At 44.8% G+C, this 6,605-nt stretch overlaps 1 long non-coding RNA gene across 3 annotated transcripts; it reads left to right on the top strand.

Annotated features, from left to right (window-relative positions):
* The first annotated feature begins 2,568 nt into the window (after positions 1 to 2,568).
* On the top strand, positions 2,569 to 6,207 carry LOC117849836 (uncharacterized). 3 transcript variants are annotated; one of them, XR_011897834.1, is made up of 4 exons: positions 2,569 to 3,391; positions 3,588 to 3,818; positions 4,576 to 5,910; positions 5,996 to 6,207. It is a non-coding gene; the product is annotated as an uncharacterized lncRNA (long non-coding RNA). The 3 variants fall into 3 exon arrangements; XR_011897835.1 differs by having other exon boundaries at positions 2,572 to 3,391; positions 4,576 to 5,788; XR_011897833.1 differs by lacking the exon at positions 5,996 to 6,207 and having other exon boundaries at positions 2,591 to 3,391; positions 4,508 to 5,010.
* Positions 6,208 to 6,605: the final 398 nt, after the last annotated feature.

The following is a 6,605-nucleotide window of genomic DNA, read 5'->3' as shown; positions in this document are numbered from 1 at the left end:
TCTGTAAACAACACATCGATCAATACAACAATCTACTATTTCCTCGTACTTTACTTTCAAGTCGGCGACTTTGCCAATACTTTTCTTCTTTCACAAGTTCGTACGGGTTGGCAAGGCTGCATCAACATGATCTCCGGCCGATTCTGTAAGTTCCGTTTATCGAGTAATATCTAAGATTTAACTTCGGGCGCATCGCTATCGTTTCGTTTAGATTTATTCACCAGTTATCGATATTTACTAGAATTCTAGGTTTTACTTGTCGTTCTAGTTTTATCACCAGTTATCCAGCTTGAGATTAGAACTTTCGACTTGATTGTCATTATCTTCATCTATTATTTTTGCATAGCCGATTAGACCTATTTTCAAGTGTTGCTCGTGTAGCGTTATCTAGTTTACTCCAGTAGTTTTCTTTATAATCGCAGCGTAGTTATCGGCTGTATCATAGCCGATTATCTTGTTATAGCAAATCGACCGATTCACTGATACGCTACCTCGAGATCAGAACCTTAGCCGATCGCAACCCCTGGAATTTGATACGTTTCTTCCTTGCCAATCAACAGGTCAGATTGGCTAGCATGCCGCGCGAACTGCACAGGGCGATCACCCGAACAGGAGCTAAGCAAATTCTCCTGTGTCGTGTGTCCGACGCTGAGAGTCAATCGGCTGACTTTTAGCGCCAACAATGATATATACCTCGGCGGTATCTTCCGCCCGGCAAGGTTTTGCTTAGGCTCCTCATTGCCATCGGCTTCAATGTTGAGGTACGTGTCCGCCTGGTTACTCTCTTCTTCAGTGTACGTTACATTATGATCTCTACCAGCAATAATGTCCTCCAGCATGAACCTTGCATTCTCGTCGTCCGCCATCTCAACTACTCCAAACACACATGAAATCATAATTACATGTGCGTTAAGGTATATAAATGAAATGATAGAAACGTACACATGAAACTGTACACGAAATTAAACTTACATGAAAACTTCTTGAAAAATACACAAAAAATCTTAAATAAAACTTAATTACATGAAATGTCTTTAATATATTACAAGTTAATGTACATACATGAACTCATAGAAGAACAACGTGAAACCATACTAATTTATACTAATTTCTACTGAATTCTATCAAAATTGAAGCGTAATTTATTTATAGAGATTTCTACTAATTTATTGGAATTTCTATAAAATTTGTACTAATTAGTACAATTTCTAGCTCGATATCCCTTGTTTGTCTGTCCCGAAAGGTTACTTAGTGTAGGTCAATTATTGATGGTTACGAACAACAATGCTCGCATGTTAAACATCTCTTATTTATCCTCATCCCACACACGTACACCTTCTTCCTTCCAGAGCTATAAAAGTTCATCAACCAATGGTCTTAGGTGCACATCAATGTCGTTGCCGGGTTGCTTTGGGCCTTGGAAAAGCATCGGCATCATAATGAACTTCCGTTTCATGCACATCCAAGGAGGAATGTTAAACACATCCAAGGAGTGGGGTGGCAGGCATTGGCTGCCGGCATCGGAAGCGAGACGGCGCTCCTACGGGCCGGGGAATAGGCCGGCTGCACCTGTGTGTTTGCAGGTCTGCAAGGACTGAAATGGAGGAGGAAGGCCTGGTTTGGTTCCACCGACTTATTTTTAACACCCATCACATCGAATGTTTAGATACTAATTAGGAGTATTAAACGTAGACTATTTACAAAACCCATTACATAAGCGGAGGCTAAACGGCGAGACGAATCTATTAAGCCTAATTAGTCCATGATTTGACAATGTGTTGCTACAGTAAACATTTGCTAATGATGGATTAATTAGGCTTAATAGATTCGTTTCGCCGTTTAGCCTCCACTTATGTAATGGGTTTTGTAAATAGTCTACGTTTAATACTCCTAATTAGTATCTAAACATTCGATGTGACACGTGCTAAAAATAAGCAAAGGAACCAAACGTCCCTATAGATAGAGTAAAAATTATTCATGTGGTCCGCAAACACTTTGAGAAACGTGCCAAGAGCTAAACTAATGACCATGATTTCTTTTATTCCAATGTGGAAGAGCCAGCTCAGCCTTTGTTTTTTAAGCTAAGCTGATGACCGTGGTGCTCTTCATTGATCTTTGTTTTTTTATCTTTGTTTTTTTGACTGCCAGACTGGTGAGGCACCGCTTCATTGGTCTTTGGGTGTGTTTGCTTGCTGGCCACCGCCAGCCACGCCACAAGCTGTGGTGATAATTTCTCTCGCCATAGCCGCCACATGAAGCACGTCCTTTGTTTTTTTAGCATTGCCAGATTGGTGCACGCATGGCATACGGCAGCGGGCACGCGAGCAAAGCTGCGGCTGCAGGGCGTGCAAGCGCGTGGGCTTCCGGGCGCGCTGGGTTAGCCGGGATCTGCCGGGATGGAGGGGGTGAGGGGCGTGTGGGCCGCTAGGTGGTCCGGAGTTGACCTGAGGCGTGGGTTCATGTGAACAGGAGGTCTGTGTATTTCTTACGAGATGCATTTTACGCTCGTTATATATATAATACCCTGGAATAATATTATGTACCCGGGCCCTCCCTCCAACCGGCTCGCACCACGGCTAGTCCCTGGTTTTTTCTACCAATTTTTTGCAACCTTTTTACTCCGGTCGATCCCACGTTACGAACTAATTCAGATCGTGGGTCCACATACCGTGCAGTTCCTGTCTTTGCCCGACTCTTTCCCTGCTGGCCACGACTCTCTCCCTCCCGGCCACCGCTCGCCGGCCGCCAGCCCCGCCGTTCCGTCCCCGCGCAGCCGCGCCCTCCCCATCCTTCCGTCGACGCGGTTCCTCACCTTATCGACGCAGTGCTTTACACCGCAGGAGCCTACCGTAGCTAGGTCTCCACCAGCGCTAGGTGTTGGTGTTGCTCTTGCCATCGGCCGCTCAAATCCTCGCGCTCCGACGCTGCCAGTGAGGAACTCCACCGCGGTGAGTTCTACTTAGCTCTTACACAAGTTATCGTCGTCAATCTGCCGTGGAAGGACCCATCGCGTGAACCCCGGTTCTCGGCGCCGGTTCCTCCCCCGCCGCTAGATCCCGTTTCTCGGCGCCGCCCGTCTCCCCGAAACTGCCGCCACTAGCACACAAGCGTGAGGGGCTGAGGTCCAAACTTGTCGGCAGTTTGTACACCCTACCAACCAGCTGACCTAGATTGGAGACGCATTTGCGGAGTTGAAGCTCGGCGGCGGCAGGTTCCTACCCGTCCCTTACGGCAGCCTCCAATTTCTTTCCTCACCAGTTCCCCCTTCCAATCCTGCTCGCCAGGACATGAATCGCATTTGAGGCGTTGCTCCTCGATGGCAGCAGCTTCCTATCCCTCCCCTTCGGCGTGGATTTATTCGGATTAAGGAGCTATTCTCCCCCATTGCAAGGTTCCTTCCAGTCTCCTCCCGTATGATTTCAGTTGATTTTGATTGATTTCCCGCGGAAGTACCGTTGATTTGTGCAGGTTATAGAACAACGTTGGCCGTAGATTGTTGCAATGGCTTTGTTTCGTGATCATTTTCCTTGTTTCCCGTTTGATTCCATAGCGTGTATTTTTTTTTTCTATTCAATTTCGATCTCCAGTGGCTAGAATTGGACGGCGCGGCCAGCTTGACGAGTGGCCCCTACTCATCGGCGTCTCCCCCGCACCTACTGCACGGCGACTGGGGCTGCCTCCATCTGCCGTGGCAGGTGTGCAGTGGCACATTGAGGCATGAGGCGAGGACGCTGTCGCGAGATGTTGCCGCCAAGTACTCCGGGGTCATCGTCGCTGCCGTAGCGGAAGATGATAGCCACCAACTAGGCTGCTTCATAGTAAGGATACTGTGCGACTATCTCTTCTCTCCTCGTCTGCTTCAGGTGTAGCAGGAAGTAGAATATTTGGTTACAGCAGTACTTGGTTGCACTTGCGCGTCAGGTGCTTGAGCAAATGCATATACGCTGTGAATTAAGTAGAATATTGCATTTTTGAATATTATTTTTCCTATCACACATTGATTATAACTGGTAGGCAATGATTTTTTCAACCAGCCCTCAAGCAAAGTTGCCTTCATTGGTGTTCTGCAACCTAATGCTCACATGCAAAATATGGTTCGTTGGCTGATTATTATGCTCATAGAGGCCTTGGAATTTAGCGCCCTTTATTACTGAATAAATGGTCACACATTTTCTGCATCTTAGTAAATCAAATGCACTCTGAGTCTGTATTATTCTTGTTTGGTTATTGGAGTACTAGATTTTTTTCTTTTCCCAGGGCTTCTAAGTTTGTATTAATCTCAGTAAAATCTTGAGGCCCATCTTCTTTATTACTAGGGCCACGAGTAGTTTAGAAAATAATAATGGTTCAACACATTTGTAATTCAGGACCTAATGCTGGAGTAGACATTTTCAAGAGCATTTTTCTTTCGATTTTTTGTATACAGCAACTGATTTATACGAAATTGTAGATCCAAGTTTCTTGGAAGTTCTGACCATTTCCCTGTATATATGTTTTTGCATCTTAGCTGCAGCCTTTCCCTATTGAGTCCTGTCTATGGCAATGGTTTTCATGAACAAAGCAATTCTTATGCAGTATGAATTCCAAGACCCATCTCACTGTACGTTTATGGCTGATTTTCACGGCTGAGAATGTCAAACGAAAAGACTTCAGCTTGATGACCATAAAGAAGCTTCTTATGGTGCCATTACCCACACGGCCACACTGGTAAGAGTGCATTACTGGAGACTTCTTTGGGCTTCTTTCACATACAGCACAATGGTTGCTTCCAGCTATTGGCCCCTCACTTTCTTCATTTGATGTTTCGAAAATGGATCGAGCTCCATAGCTAACTTTAGTCTGTACGAGTACAATCATTTGGCCATGACCACCAATTTGTTGCTAATGACAAATGTAGTCTTGCCTGATTGATCTGTACAATACTGATGTTTTTAACTTCAGGGACTTGCGATCCCTAACATTTCAGGGGACTGCTTATTACTTTCATTATGACATCAGTTACAAATCTAACTATATATACTGTGCTAAAAGCGATATCAACAGATATCAGCTATTTGAAGCGATGAACAATACATCGGCTTTTACATACTGTCAGCTTTAACCTATTACCTATGGATACTACCATCTAACAGGCCATCCGACATAAACGTCTTTATACCTCCTCATCAGCTGCATGAATCGGCTGGAACAGGAGCTTTGCAGCATCTATGAATTCCTCTTCTTCCCAGGCCTTGTCGGATAAGCAGCGCACATCATCAGACTCCCAAAGAGGCACATCGGCCGCAGCGATGCTAGTAGTTTCATCAGCTGGCACAATTTCTACCATTTCTCCATCCCATTCAATAAGTAGTTGATGCATTGTAGAAGGGATGCAACAATTAGCATGAATCCAATCACGACCAAGAAGAAGGTTGTATGAACCCTCCCCATCAATGACGAAGAAGGTAGTAGGGAAAGTCTTGCTACCCATCGTTAATTCGACATCTAGGATCCTTTTAGCTTCTGATCTCTTACCCTCAAAATCCTTCTGGATCATGTTGGTCTTGATTAAATCATCTGGAGTCTTCCCAAGCTTGCGGTAAGTAGCATATGGCATTATATTAACAGGCGCACCACCATCAACTAGCATCTTGGTCATTGGCTGACTGTCAACATGCCCCTTCACATACAAAGGTTTAAAGTGATGATGTTTCTCCTCTTCTGGTTTTCTCAAATATAGCTTGTTGGACCAGCAAAACCAATTGGGCAACCTCCTCTTCACCGTTGTGACAGATCCCAAATTCAGCTGGTAAGATAAAGACCATATTAATTTTAGCCAATACCTCTTTTCCTTTAACAGGTTGCTTGATGCGCCACTCCTGGTTCTGTTCCTTAAAGCATAGGAGTTGAACCCTCTATCCTTGAGTCTTGGTTAGCCCTTCTGGACACCAACGCTCTCTAGGGACCATCTTCTCCCTTCGGCTGATACGATCCTCCTTGGGCTCATCAATAACAGGCTTGCGTCTGGGTGGATAGCTTAGTCTTTCATGCACAGATTGGACCTGTTCTTTGATGAGGACATGACACACTTAGATATGACCATTCATGCTTTGATGAGGACATGACACACTTAGATATGACCATTCATGCTAAAGATAAGGTGAACTCGTTCCTATGTATACTTTTTAGTTATTTTGAGAATAGATTGCTACCTAAAGATATTATTATAATTAGGAACCATGGAGAGGATCATGAAGTATTTGAAGAGAGGCACGGAGGCGGAGAGGACCGGACGTCCAAGCCAAGTTGGAGGCACAAACTATATCGAGTTCGAGTCCACCTTGGAGTACAAGAGCAACAAACTATATCGAGTTCGAGTCCACCTTGGAGTACAAGAGCAGTGCGCCTTAGAATTGACATCCAAAGAATGGAGTCCGTTTTGGACGTTCTATATATGCATGCAAAGCTAAGAAGATACACTTTCCAATGTTACTAGTCACATGTCAAAATTCCATTGAGTCAATGGAAATCATCGAAATAAATGGACGTACAGAATCTGTCAGGGTGCTGCGTCACCTTTTGTCGGGCCTCAGGCCTTGTAAGTTTGCTTCAGACTTAGGCCCAAC

This window comes from Setaria viridis, chromosome 3, assembly GCF_005286985.2.
Source record: "Setaria viridis chromosome 3, Setaria_viridis_v4.0, whole genome shotgun sequence".
In the NCBI taxonomy this organism is placed as follows: domain Eukaryota; kingdom Viridiplantae; phylum Streptophyta; class Magnoliopsida; order Poales; family Poaceae; genus Setaria; species Setaria viridis.
The sequence above is the reverse complement of the archived record's forward strand: the minus strand, read 5'-3'. Positions and strand labels throughout refer to the sequence as shown.